General features: G+C 53.5%; 1 long non-coding RNA gene across 1 annotated transcript in view; it reads left to right on the top strand.

Moving 5' to 3' along the window:
- The window catches only part of LOC108516993 (uncharacterized), a 21,702-nt gene extending 13,605 nt beyond the window's left edge, over positions 1-8,097 (top strand). Inside the window, exons 2-3 of the long non-coding RNA XR_001881975.1 lie at positions 7,378-7,473; positions 7,949-8,097. This is a non-coding gene — a long non-coding RNA (uncharacterized LOC108516993). The remainder of the gene's footprint in view (positions 1-7,377; positions 7,474-7,948) is intronic.
- Positions 8,098-13,188: the final 5,091 nt, after the last annotated feature.

The following is a 13,188-nucleotide window of genomic DNA, read 5'->3' as shown; positions in this document are numbered from 1 at the left end:
TTTGTTTCCTCTTTACTTACACAATGGACACAATGGAAATGGAAGTGGATCTCTGCCTGGCTTCAAAGCGTCCTTTGGAACCAGCAGAGACAGACTGGAGGCTCATGGAGCCAAAGTGGAGATTACCTTCAGGTGGACGTCTCCGTCCTGAACGGGTCTCCCGACCCACTTGGTGGCTCAAAAGTCGGCCTCGGACCTGCACAGGATTTTTGGCCGAGGGAGGTAAAGAGAAGACAAGGGCACTTACCCCAGAGAGGCCGTGAGAGTGAGGGAAGCGGGTCTCAGGTCCCGGTCCGTCCACGGCGTGGAAGGAGGAGGAGGCTCCCCGGACCCTGGGGGCCCGGAGGAGGGGTCTCCTCCCGGGTTCGGCACCACCTGATTTGTTTTTTCTAAAGACCACCAGAGCAGGCACAAAAGAACCAGTGAGTAGGCAAGGGTAGGAGCAAAACTGCAAATTTATTTTTGGTCACCTAGCTTCAGGGGAAGAAGGTGGGTAGGGAGAGGTCTGTCGGCCTCCGGCAAAGGAGGCCAAGAGAGTCCCCCGGTGAGCTCTTGGACGGAGTTCCTGCAGTCCCTACTGGGGGCTGGGAAGTCCACACGGGGCGCTGGCCGGGAGCGGCTTTTCTAGTAGTGGGAGGGCAATAGGCGGGGCACGGGCATGTTGGGGGGCATTCCGCAGGTGCGACCAGGTAAATCTTAGTCTCTTCGGATTGACATCACCTGGCACATGCCCGGTTGGTCTGCACCATCCCGGGTCGCCGGCTGCATTTTCGCGCGCACGGGAAAAGTTGGTGATGAAGAACCCGGAAGTGCGCCATCCTGCCTCTGTTCGTCCAAACAAAAAGGTTCTCAGAAGTGCGATTTTTTTTCTCTGCCACTGGTTCACCACCTTCCATCCCTCACTATTAACCTTCCCCTCAGGGTCCTTCTACCCGCTTTGAGGTACCTTCAGCAGAAACAAGATGCACCCAGGTGTTGATCCACGCATGCCAGGGTCCCCGTGGCCCAGCGATGGGGCTGGGAAGAAGGCACTTTCTCCCCTGGTGACCCAGGCCCCGCTTCTCATAGGCAAGTTTTTTTTTCTCCCACAGGTTCCTCACCTTCCCTCCCTCAAACTTTATCTTCCAATCAGGAGCATTCTGCCCAATTTGTGGTACCCCTAGCAGGCCTGAGACACACCCTGGGTTAGAACCAGGGATGCCAAGGTCTCAGGGTACCAGCACAGAGGCTCATGGGAAGGCACTTTCATACTTGGAGACCCAGGAACATTTCAGGGCTGCACTTTATCTTTTCTGCCACATGGGCCCCAACTCCTCTTCCTCAAACCTTACTTTCCCCTCAAGGGCCTCTGGCCCTCTTTGCGGTATCCCTTGCAGGCCTGAGACAAACCCTGTATTTGAACCAGGAACGCCAGAGTCCTCGGGGCACAGAGCAGGGCCTGATTGTAAGGCTCGTTCATACGTGGGGGACACAGGCCCTGCTCTTCAGTGGCACGTTTTTTTTTCTCTCCTTCAGTTGCCCCATCTCCCTGCCTCACACCTTACCTTTCACTCAGGGGCCATCTGCCAGGTTTGTGGTATGCTTAGTGGACATGAGAATCACCCATTGTCTGAACCAGGGATGTAAGGTTCTCCAGGTAGAAGTGCAGGGACTGATGAGAAGGCACATTAGTCCAGGGATGATGCAGAAATTCCTCTCAGTAGTGTGTTTTTTATTTTTTCTGCCACAGGTGCCCCACCTCCCCTCCCTCAAAACTTACTTTCCCCTCAGGGTCCTTCTGTCTGCTTTGGCGTACCACTACCAGGACCGAGACGCACCTTGGTCTGGAAACAGGGATGCCAAGTCCCTGGGACCAGCGCAAGGGCTGATGGAAAGCAGTTTCGTCCCTGCGGGACACAGGAGGATTTCTCACTAGTATGTTTATGTTTTATTTCCGACACAGGTGCTCCACATCCCCTCCCTCAAACCTTACCTTCACCTCAGGGGTCTTCTGTTCACTTTGGGGTACCACTAGTGGGCTCGAGATGCACCCTGGGTTCGAATGAGGGATGCCAGGCTTCCTGGGGCCTCGCTGCAGGTCCTTATAGGAAGGCACTGTTTTCAGTGTGGAACCCAGGAACGCTTCTCAGCGGTGTGTTGCATTTTTCTTATTTGGTGCCTCCAGTGCCCCAGCTCCCCTCCCTCGAAAGTAACCATCCCCTCAGGTGCCTTCTGCCTGCTTTGGGGTACCCCAATTAGGCCCAAGATGCACCCTGGGCTCGAACAAGAAGGCCACGATCCCCGGGTCCCACCAGAAATGCTAATGGGAAGGCACTCTCTTCCATGGGTGACAAGGAATGCTTCTCGGCAGTGTTTTTTTTATTTTTTATTCCACAGGTAACCCACCACCCTGCCCTCAAACCTTTCTTTCCCTTCATGGGCCTTCATCCCACTTTCGGGTATGACTAGCGGGTCCAAAACGCAGCCTATGTTTGATCCAGGGACTCCAGTGATCCTGGGCCCCAGGGCCAGGGCAAACAGGAAGGCACTTTTGTCCATGGGGGACCAGTATAGCGTCTCAGCATTGAATTAATTTTTTCTGCTACAGGTGCACCACCTCACCTTCCTCACCATTTACTTTCCCCTCAGGGGACTTCTGCTCACTTTGGAGTACATTCACGTTCCCAAGATGCACCTACATTCAAACCAGGAACCACAAGGTCCCCGTGGTCCAGCACAGGGGCTGATGGGAAGGCATTTCAGTCCATGGCAACACACACCCTGCTTCTCGATGGTGGGGTTTTTTTTCTCCAACTGGTGCCTCACCATCCCTCCCTCAAACCCTATCTTCCAATCAGGGGTCATCTCTCTGATTTGTGGTACCCCTACCTGGCCCAGGACACACCCTGGGTTTGAACGAGGGATGCCAGGGTGTTCAGGTACCAGCACAGAGGATCAAGGGAAGGCACTTTCATCAGTGAAGACCCAGGAAGGCTTCTTGGTGGTGCGATTTTCTTTCTTTATTTTCTGCCACCAGTGTCCAACCTCCTCTCACTTACAATTTACCTTTACCTCAGGGCCTTTTACCCACTTTGGGTACCCCTAGTGAACCCAAGAGGCACCCTGTATTCGAACCAGGAATGGCAGTGTCCCTGGGGCAAAGCTCAGGGGCTTATTGTAAGGCACTTTCACACGTGGGGGACACATGCCCCTCTTCTCAGCGGGGCATATTTTTTTCTGTCCCTCGGTTGCCTCTTCTCCCTGCACCTTACCTTCCACTCAGGAGCTTTCTGCCAGGTTTGTGGTACCCCGGTAGGTACGAGAAACACCCAGGGTCCAAACCAGGAACATAAGGGTTTACAGGTTGCACCACAGGGGCTGATGGGAAGGCACATTCTTCCAGGGATGACCCAGGAACGCTTCTCAGTAGTGCGTTTTTTATCCTTTCTGCCACAGGTGCTACAACTCCACTCCCTCAAACCTTACTTTCCCCTCAGGGCCCTCATGCCCTCTTTGTCATACCACTACTGGGCCCAAGACACACGATGGTCTGAAAACAGCAATGACAGGTCCCTGGGACCCAGCGGAGGGACTGATGGGAGGGCAGTTTTGTCCCTAGGGGATGCAGGAACGCTTCTCACCAGTGTGTTTTTGGTTATTTTCCAAAACAGGTGCCCCACATCCCCTCCCTCAAACCTTACCTTCCCCTCAGGGGTCTTCTGTCCGATTTGGGGAACCACTAATGCGCCGAGACACCAGGGTCTCTGGGGCCTAGCGCAGGGCCTTGAGGGAAGGCACTGTTTTCTGTGTGGGACCCAGGAACACTTCTCAGGGGTGCGCTCTTTCTTTCCTTATTTGGTGGCACCAGTGCCCTGGCTCCCCTCCCTCGAAGGTTACCATCCCCTCATGTGCCTTCTGCCTGATTTTGGGTGCCCCAGGGTGCCCCAAGATGCATCCTGAGTTCGAAGCGGTAAGACCACTGTCCACAGGGCCCACCTCAGGCGCTGAAGGGAAGGCACTTTCTTCCGTGAGGGACAAGGAATGCTTCTCAGTGGCACTTTTTTATTTTTATTCCACTGGTAACACACCTCCCGCCCTCAAACCTTACCTTCCCCTCAGATGCCTTTGTCCCACTTTTGGGGACCACTAGCATGTCTGAAATGCAGCCTTGGTTTGAACAAGGAACTCCAGTGTTCCTGGGGCCCAGTGCCAGGGCTGATGTGAAGAGATGTATGTCCGTGGGGGACCCAGCATGGCTTCTTGGCATCACGATTACTTTTTTCTGCCACAGGTGCACCACCTCACCTCCCTCACTACTTTCCTTCCACTCAGGGAATTTCTGCTCACTTTGGGGTACACTTTGCATTCCAGAGATGAACTCTGCATTCGAACCAGGGACCGCAGTTTCCCTGTGGCCAAGTGCAGGGGCTGATGGGAAGACATTTTCCTATGTAATGACCCATGCTCCACTTCTTGGCAGAGGGTTTTTTTCTTTTTCTCCAACAGGTGCCTCACCATCCCTCCCTCAAACCTTGTCATCCAATCAGGGGCCTTCTCTCCGATTTGTGGTACCCCTACCTGTCCCGGGACACACCCTAAGTTTGAACCATGGGTGCTAGGGTCTCCAGGTACCAGCGCAGGGTCTCATGGGATGGCACTTTCATCCGTGGAGACCCAGGAACACTTTTCCATGGCACATTTTTTTTTCTGCCACATGTGTCAAACCTCCCCTCACTCCAACCTTACTATCACCTCAGGAGCCTCCGTCCCTGTTTGTGGTACCCCTAACGGGCTCAAAAGTCACCCTGGGTTTGAACCAGGTACCCCAGTGTACCCGTGGACCAGCGCTGGGACTGATAGGAAGTAATTTTCATTCCCGGGGATCCCAGGAACGCTTCTCGCTGACGCCATTTTTTCCTTTTTCTTCCACAGGAGCCACATATGTCCTCCTTCTAAACTCACCTTTCCCTCAGGGTCTTTCTTTCCATTGTAGAGTATCCCTTGTGGGCCCGAGATGCACCCTGGTATTGAATCATGGACGCCAGGGTCCCCGGGGCCCAGTGCACAGACTGATGGGCATGTACTTTCATCCGTGGTGGACATGGGAATATTTCTCAGTTTTGCAATTTTCTTTCTTTTTTTTCTGCCACTGGTGCCCCACCTTTTGCCCACTTTGGGGTACCTCAGCAAACCCGAGGCACACGCTGCATTCGAATCAGGGATGCAAGAGTCCCCAGGGCACAGCGCAGGGGCTGAGTGTAAGGCACTTTCATACGTGGGGGACACAGGCCTGGGTTCTCAGCAGCAAGGTTTTCTTTCTCTCTCTCAGTTGCCTCTTCTCCCTGCACCTTACTATCCACTCAGGGGCCTTCTGCCAGGTTTGTGATACCCGTAGTGGGCACGAGAACCACCCATGGTCTGCACCAGGGACATAAGGGTCTCCGGGTAGCTGCAAAGGGGCTGACGGGAAGGCACATTCCCCAGGGATGACCCAAGAACGCTTCTCGGTAGTGCGTTTTTTATCTTTTCTGCCACAGGTGCACAATCTCCCCTCCCTCAAATTTACTTTCCCCTCAAGGCCCTTATGCCCTCTTTGTCATACCACTATCAGGCCAGAGACGCACCCTGGTGTGGAAACAGGGAAGCCAGGTCCCTGGGACCCAGTGCAGGGGCTGATGGGAATGCAGTTTCATCCCTGGGGAATGCAGGAATGCTTCTCACCAGTGTTTTTGGCTTTTATCTGACACAGTGCCCCATTTCTCATCCCTCTAAACTTAACTTCCCCTCAGGGGTCTTCAGTTCAATTTGGGGTACCACTAGTATGCCCAAGACACACCCTGGGTTCGAACCAAGGAAGCTAGGGTCCCTGGGACCTAACACAGGGCCCACTTTGGGATACCCCTCGTGAACCCAAAATGCACCCTGTATTCGAAACATGGACACCAGAGTCCCCGGAGCACAGTGCAGGTGCTGATTGTAAGGCACTTCCATACGTGGGTGACACAGGCCCCGCCTATCAGCAGCACATTTTTTTTCCCTATCTCTCAGTTGCCTCTACTCCCTGCACCTTAACTTCCACTCAGGGGTCTTCTGCAGGTTTGTGGAACCACTAGTGTGCATGAGAATTATGCAGGGTCCGAACCAGGGTATTAAGGGTCTCCGGTAGCAGTGCAGGGTTTGATGGGAAGGCACATTATTCTGGGAATGATCCAGGAACACTTCTTGGTAGTGCTTTTTTATCTTTTCCGCCACAGGTGCCCCAACTCCCCTCCCTCCAACTTTAATTTCCCCTCAGGTGCCTTATGCCCTCTTTGTTGTACCACTACCGGTCAAGATGCACCCCGGTCTGGAAACAGAGATGCCAGGTCCCTAGGGTGGAGTGGCCTTTGGGCAGGGGACCCAGGGCCAATTCTGCCACCTTTGAGGACCGCCTGCTTTCTCAGGACCTGATTCCATGCTCCACACATGCTTCCTCATCACCGGCCAAGTCTCACATCCACTTCTCCTCGTAGCCATGGCAATCACAACACACAAAAGCAATCTTTTTTGCACAATATCACATGTTGTTTAACGTTAGGACCCTGATACTTTCTCCAGCTGGATTTTCTTAATGTGAGTCAACAAATCAACCTGGAAGCACATGTTCCGCTGGTGTTCGGGGTCCAAACAGCAGTGCCATGTAACTCAAGACTTGGAAAGAACTATTGGGTGTACACGTGTGTGGTGCTGTGTGTATAATGGGGGGGCTGGCTCAGCCCCCGGGTAGAAACAAGAAGAGACAGCCCCCTTGCCCTAGGGCTTGAGCATCTCTGCTGAGAACCATGGGCACCAGGTGCACTCCGCTCAGACGCACTCCTTGGGACTCACTCGGAGCTGAGAAGAACTCCAGCTTCTCCATGGCAGCAGATCCATGAGATCCTTCTCCACCCTTCCTCCCCACACTGCATCAGAGTCCATGACAACCAAAGCTCAGGGGCTCTGATCTGCATCCTCAGGCCATGGGAGAAACATTATCTGTGAGGCTGACCACATCACATCTGCGGAACGTGCCTCACTGCCCAGGTCCCCACACTGCCAGGGACTCTCAACAGCCTGGAAAATGGCAGCTCAAATAGAAGTCTTTAACAGGAGGGTGGATAATTTTTTCCTAAAGGCTCCCAACATTGATACCATACTGTACAGGATCGATCTTATTTACTGTCCATGTGGAATTTTTTTCTGGTGGCTTTTTTTCAATGAAAAAAAAAAACATTAATGAGAAACTTTAAAGGCTTGTTAACAATGTCCTTTCATCAATCAAAGGAGCTGTCGGGCTGGGCTCTGCCGTCAATTCGCACCTCGCTGCCCAACATCCACTTCCTACTTTGTCATCCACCCCCACCCCTGCCCCCATTACAGATCCCTGTCAGGGCTGACCCGGGTGATGGAGGCCAGACGTTTCCCATCTGGGGTCCCGAGGACGCTGGACGGCTGCCCTCAGTGGCTTAAAGACAGGTCAGTACCTGCAGTTTCTCCACCTTCCCGTCCCTTCAGACAGACAGACAGATGGGGTTGCTTGGCAGAGGTTTTGGGCAGAGCCGTGTTTAAATCTCAATGTCTTTCAAACTGATAAGTAAAACCGATGGGAAGCTTAGCTCTTTAAACACAAACTTTTAATCAAACGCCCATGAACAAGAAAGCAAGCAAGCAAGCAAGCAAGCAAGCTAAAAACCCCACATGGTCTGAGGTCTGAGGGAAGCCAAAAAATTTAAATCTCCCACCCAAGAGCCCTGGAATGTTTCCGGGGACACCACTGCCCTGACGGCAACAAGAAGACATGCAGACAAGGCAGGTGAGGTCCGAGGGCATCCCAGCAGCTGTGGCCGAAGCAAAGGCCATTTAGGGACTGGTCTTCCAGTAAAATCTTCTTAGTAAAATAAAACACTTTCCCCCTTGCTCCTACGTGAAGCCAATTTATCTCTCACTTCAGAATCCTCCTCTGTGCTGTTAGAAGCCCAAATAGCACGAAAATCTGCAGCAACATGAACAATCTCACATCAGCTCAGAGTGACATCCTGCCCGCTCCAACGAGGTGAAGTCCAAGCTGGCACCACTGCCCATGGTCACAGCTATGGGTGCATGGACAGCCAAGGTGGGCAAGTGGCAGATGAGACAGGGAGGGGACGTGGACCCCAGGGCTGTTCTGTCCCTGTAGGCCAGGTCAGGGGATACAGCAAAATCTGGAAACGCATTTCTATGAGGAGGATGGCTTACATTGCTGCGAGAATCTCACTTATCCCCCTGAGTCTCACTGACTCCCCAGAGTCTGCCACTCCACAGGGCTCCGGTTGGTCACCCCACCACTTAGGTTTCTCAGCAATTCAGGTGGATGGGATTTTATCCTTATCTTACAGTTTTGTAGGAAATAAGTCCCAGGATAATCCTGCTGTTTACAAACGATTTAAGAAACAAAACTGGTGGTTTCAGTGTAAACATCTCTATATTGGACTTGCTTGGCCCCTCCAAAAGGGATTCTGGAGAAGGATGTGGGGCGCTGTGCACCAGAGAAGCTTAAGTCGCAGACATGGTTTCAGTTTCTAGCACATTATCCAGCCACCTGTGGGGTGTTCAGTAAGCTGTTTCTGCTGGGTAAGAAGTGTATACGAATTACAAACCCCAATTAAGTTCTCTATTAGGTGAGTTTGCCCACTTCCTCTGCAATACCTGGTGCCTGCAACCTTCACATCTGGAAGTGCAAATTCATGCCCATAAGAAGCTCTACAATTCCTCATGTGAGAGCTCTTCCAGGCTTCCTGATTCCGCATCAGCCAACACCCTAAAGTGTGCATTTCAAGGTCATAGCTACTCTTCTCTGGCCTTACAGACTCACCACTGGAGGCAGCCACAGGACATGTGGAATGCGGGTGGGTTTACTGGACACTTCTGTTCCCAACAGGAAGAGAGACTGGGAGGACAAGCCGTCACAAAACTTAGTCTCCTGCCTGGCCAAAGGCAACTTATTTTTGCTACAAGTGTGGTTCTGCAAAAACAAATATTACTTCTGACTCTCTCATTCTCTCTGCAAACAGGTGAGCACGGTGTGGCCGGTCTGAGTGGCTGCTGCGCCACGGCGGGTCTCGATGTCAGCCTTCAAAGCATCAGGGTGCTGGGAAACGCGACAGGGTGAGGGGGACCTGGGGCTAAGGCCGAAGAACACAGCTTTCTTGTTTCGACATTTCTTTTTATTTGGAAAATATTTTTGTATTTATTTGTGCCTTCTCTCTCCCTCTGTATTTTCACGAGCAGTGCTGGGGCTTGGAGCCAGAGCGGCTCTAGACGACCCACGTGCTGGCTTTTCATGTCCACCTCAGCAGAGCTTGTCCTTGGAGCGGTACATGGCCCCGCCGGTTTGAGCCCTGCTGCTGCAGCTGTCAGAGGGAACCTCGGGGCATCTATCAAGCCTGTTCTGCCAGGGCCGGGGAAACCCTCAGAGAGCAAGCAGAATGTGGTTTTGTACTGCACCAAGGGCATGGCCCAAACAGGCCCACCTGTGTTCCCAGGCCACACATATTTGCTGGCTCACTTTGGACGGCTTTGATGGGCGGGTCTCCTGCCACCAGGTGCTGACCTGGATCTGGGGGCTTGGTCCTCACTGTCTGCAGTCATGTGGCCCCAAGACCCTCCCTCAGAGCCCGTGCCTGATTAGAAACCTAGAGATCTCACTGACAGGCTCCCATCCTTCATGGGACCCAAACAGCGGAGGCATCCTGCCTGCAGCGTGTGTGCCTGCTGGTCTCCCTGAGACCCTGCAGAGGGCGGCCTGCAGGGTCTCAGGGAGCACAGGGAGCCATCGGGGTGCCACCCAGCCACCCTTCTTCAAATCCATCCTCCAGCAGGAATAGTGGTGCCAGGGTCTCCACAGCACACCACAGGGCTCTGGTGCCCTCTGTTGGAAAGCACTCGCGGCTCGCACACCCGGGCCACCAGGCCCCAAGCTGCTGCCTTGGAGAGCCAGAAGCTTCTGTTCTGTTCATGCAGAGGAGAAAGCCATGCCTGGTGACCGGCCATCACTGGGGAGAGGCATCATCTGTGGGGGACGCAGGGCACCACCTCTGGGGCACAGTGCACCCAGCTATTCCCACTCACCTTCAGCAACGTCAAAAATAACCAGACATCCTGTGAGTCCTGATGGTGACACGGTGTGTGGCACCTGAGGCCTGCCGGGAGCAAGGAGGCCCAGGGCCTGTCCCACAAAGCAGCACGTTTCTATGTGACTTGCTGGGTGACTTACCCTGCTTCAAAAATACCAAGAGTTAAGACAATGGGGTAAGAGTCACATCACTTCATGTCATAGGAAAAACCCAGATTTTGGCTGATGCCAGAAAGAGATATAATAAATCATAAATCAGAGAAAAAAGTTTGAAATCAGTTTTCCTTTGTTGGTATTAAGACAACATGAAATACAAGGCAGGTCCCGATCATACTAAGGCCACGTTTTCATCCAGGCCTTGATTATGTATAGAACTGCACGAGCTTCCCTGCTGTGGTTCACACTGTGGCAAGGAATGCTGGCTAAGAACACGGTGCTCTAGTGCACAGCTGGGTGTGGTTTATTTTCTCTATACATCATATGCTCTGTTTTATTTCTCCATATGCAGAGCTACAGGTTTCCCTCTGGCTTTTGGATATAGTTAATTATACTGCTAGCATGACAACACCATAATGAAGTATCAGATGGCAGTGCACCGCCCATGCTGACAACCCTCCCTGCTGCCATCAGTGACATGAGCTGGCCCACTACAGTCATGACCTTTGACTTCCAGGATCGACATTGGGGTGCTGGGGTCCTAAGAGGCCCACAGTCCCTGAGGCCCCTTTGGGGCAGCCCCTGAGATGAGAGGCCCGTGTCCCTTCCTACCTGCACCCAGAGCACACTAGGCCAGCGAGTATGGAGCGAGGGTGAGACTCGACTTCAGCTCTCAGAGAGGTGCAAGCTCCATCGAACCCGTGTTCAGAGAGCTCTTTGTCTTTCCAAATCTTGGCAAATGGTTATTTTCTACCCACCGGATACAGACCATAAGTGGATGTATCTTGCATTAGCCTTTTTGGCAGGTAGGAAACAAAGCTAGAAAACTTCTGTAAGCATGGACTTCCATGGCCTGTTCCCGTTTCCTTCAGTGAGACCTGAGTGTGGGATGCTAGGAACTGTGAGTGGAAAATGTCATCACAGCTGTGCACACAGCCAGGAAGGGAGGCATGGTGGGGATGTGCTGGGGCAGGGCCAGCTTTCTAGTGCGGATGGCCTGGGACAGGCCTTAGCTGGCTCTGGACAGTGGCTGTGGCAGCCGTCTGTGGCCTGATGGTGCCAGACTGTCCCATCCTGGGCTGTGGCCCCAACATGAGCCAGGCCTTCCCCGCTCACTTGGCCTGTTTTAATGGACACGAAAAATAGAGCAAGGACAGCTTTAGAGAAGGAAAGAAATGTGTGCAGGACCACGGGCATCTGAACTCATCTTGCTGGAAAACACGGAAACAGAGGGGGCAGACACGCTTGTTCCCAGGACACTGCCACCTCCTTTAATATAGTGGTGCCTCCACACCCCATGTCTGATGCAGTGTTACACGAGTGTGTCGCTCAAACATCCATCCTACCGCACACACTCAGTTTCGGCCAGCAGGCAGGGAGCCCGAGGTAGCCCCCGCTCTCTTGAGCCAGGCCCCTGCCAGACCTGAGCTCCCTCCCAAGCCTGGCTTCCCCGCCTGGTGGCCTTCGTGGACCAGAAGCCATTCCTTCACGGCCAGTCCTCCGGAGTAGTTGCCGACAGCTCCGCTGCTGCAGACCACTCTGTGGCACAGGATGAGGATGGGGACCTGGAAGACAGGGAGGCAGCCACCGTCAGTCAGGGATCTGGACAATGAGGTCTTTGGGGTCAAGGCCAAGGCCCTGATTGACAGGAGTCCTGTGCCCACGAAGCAGGGGCCCATGTCGGTGGCAGGCTGTTGGCATGGGTGGGTGCCAGCTATGTCTCAGCATGAACTCCCCATCCCCTGAGGCCCTTGAGTCCCTGGAGGTCTCAGCATGGGCTGGGGGAGGGATGAATGCCCTGAGGTGGCGTGGGGAATCTTCAGAGAATAACTTTATGCCAAGATTTGGGAGGAGAAAACTGAATTTCACCGGGTGAGTAATTTACAACATTCACTTACAAAACCAAAAACTACATTTCCAAGTTCTCGTGGTATGTGACGCTCTCAAACACTCCCAGACACCACTCAGGCATCACAGGAAACATCAGAGAAGACAGTACCTGCACAGGCCTCTCCAGCCCATGGCCAGCCAAATGTGGCTGTGGGCCCATGTCACGCATCACCTGCTTTTGTAAATGAAGCTTTACTGGAACGCAGCCATGCCTTTTTCTCCATACTGGCTGTGGCTGCTTTGCCAAGCCAAATATATTTACTCTCTGGCCCTTGACAGGAGGACTTGGCCAACCCCTGCCTCATGATGTGCACAGGAGCAGGATGTATCTCCCTCTGTAGTCTTGGGGTGCCTGTAGGGGTCTGAGAAGCTCCCTGGTCACCCCCACTGGGGGTAGGATATGCTCATCTCTTCCACTGGGTCCCAGCAGGGACCCAGACCCAATATCCCTCCCTGCCCTCAGCCCTCCCACAGGCTGTTGCAGCCTCCCCACTCAGGAGCTCGGGGAGACAGAGCTGTCGTCCAGCCGTTCACCTGAGAGTGATGCTGAGCACACATCTGTCTTAAACTAGCAGAGGGGCTTCAAAAAGCAAGCTTGCATCACAAGGAAAACCACCCCCACCCAACCAAACAGGAAGCAGCGATGGTCAAAAGGGCTCCACCCAGGGACCCAAGGCAGCAACACTCTCAAGGTGCCATCTGCACGTTCACCCAAACTCACCCACAGCTCAAGATGCTGCCACCCTCATCCCGCACATGAGGCCAGGGCTGGCACCACCTTGAAAGGGTGAGGGAATGGCTCCAGAGAGCTCCAAGTTGCAGGCAGTGACTCCCACGTGGCTCCCATGCCCCCAGAGACAGGCCTCTGGCTGTAGCCTCTGGGGGCCTCCGGCAGTGCCCGACCTGTTATTTCCTAGCCTGGAGCCAGCATGATCCGGATCTGTCACTGACCTAAACTCAGGATGCCCTGTGCTGATAGGGGCTGATCCAGAGTGAGGACCACAACCACGCAGCCATGCACAGGCCCCGGATCT

The sequence above is a fragment of the Rhinopithecus bieti genome, unplaced genomic scaffold (genome assembly GCF_001698545.2).
Source record: "Rhinopithecus bieti isolate Rb0 unplaced genomic scaffold, ASM169854v2 scaffold_39965, whole genome shotgun sequence".
Lineage (NCBI taxonomy): Eukaryota > Metazoa > Chordata > Mammalia > Primates > Cercopithecidae > Rhinopithecus > Rhinopithecus bieti.
This window is presented reverse-complemented; position numbering and strand designations above follow the sequence as displayed.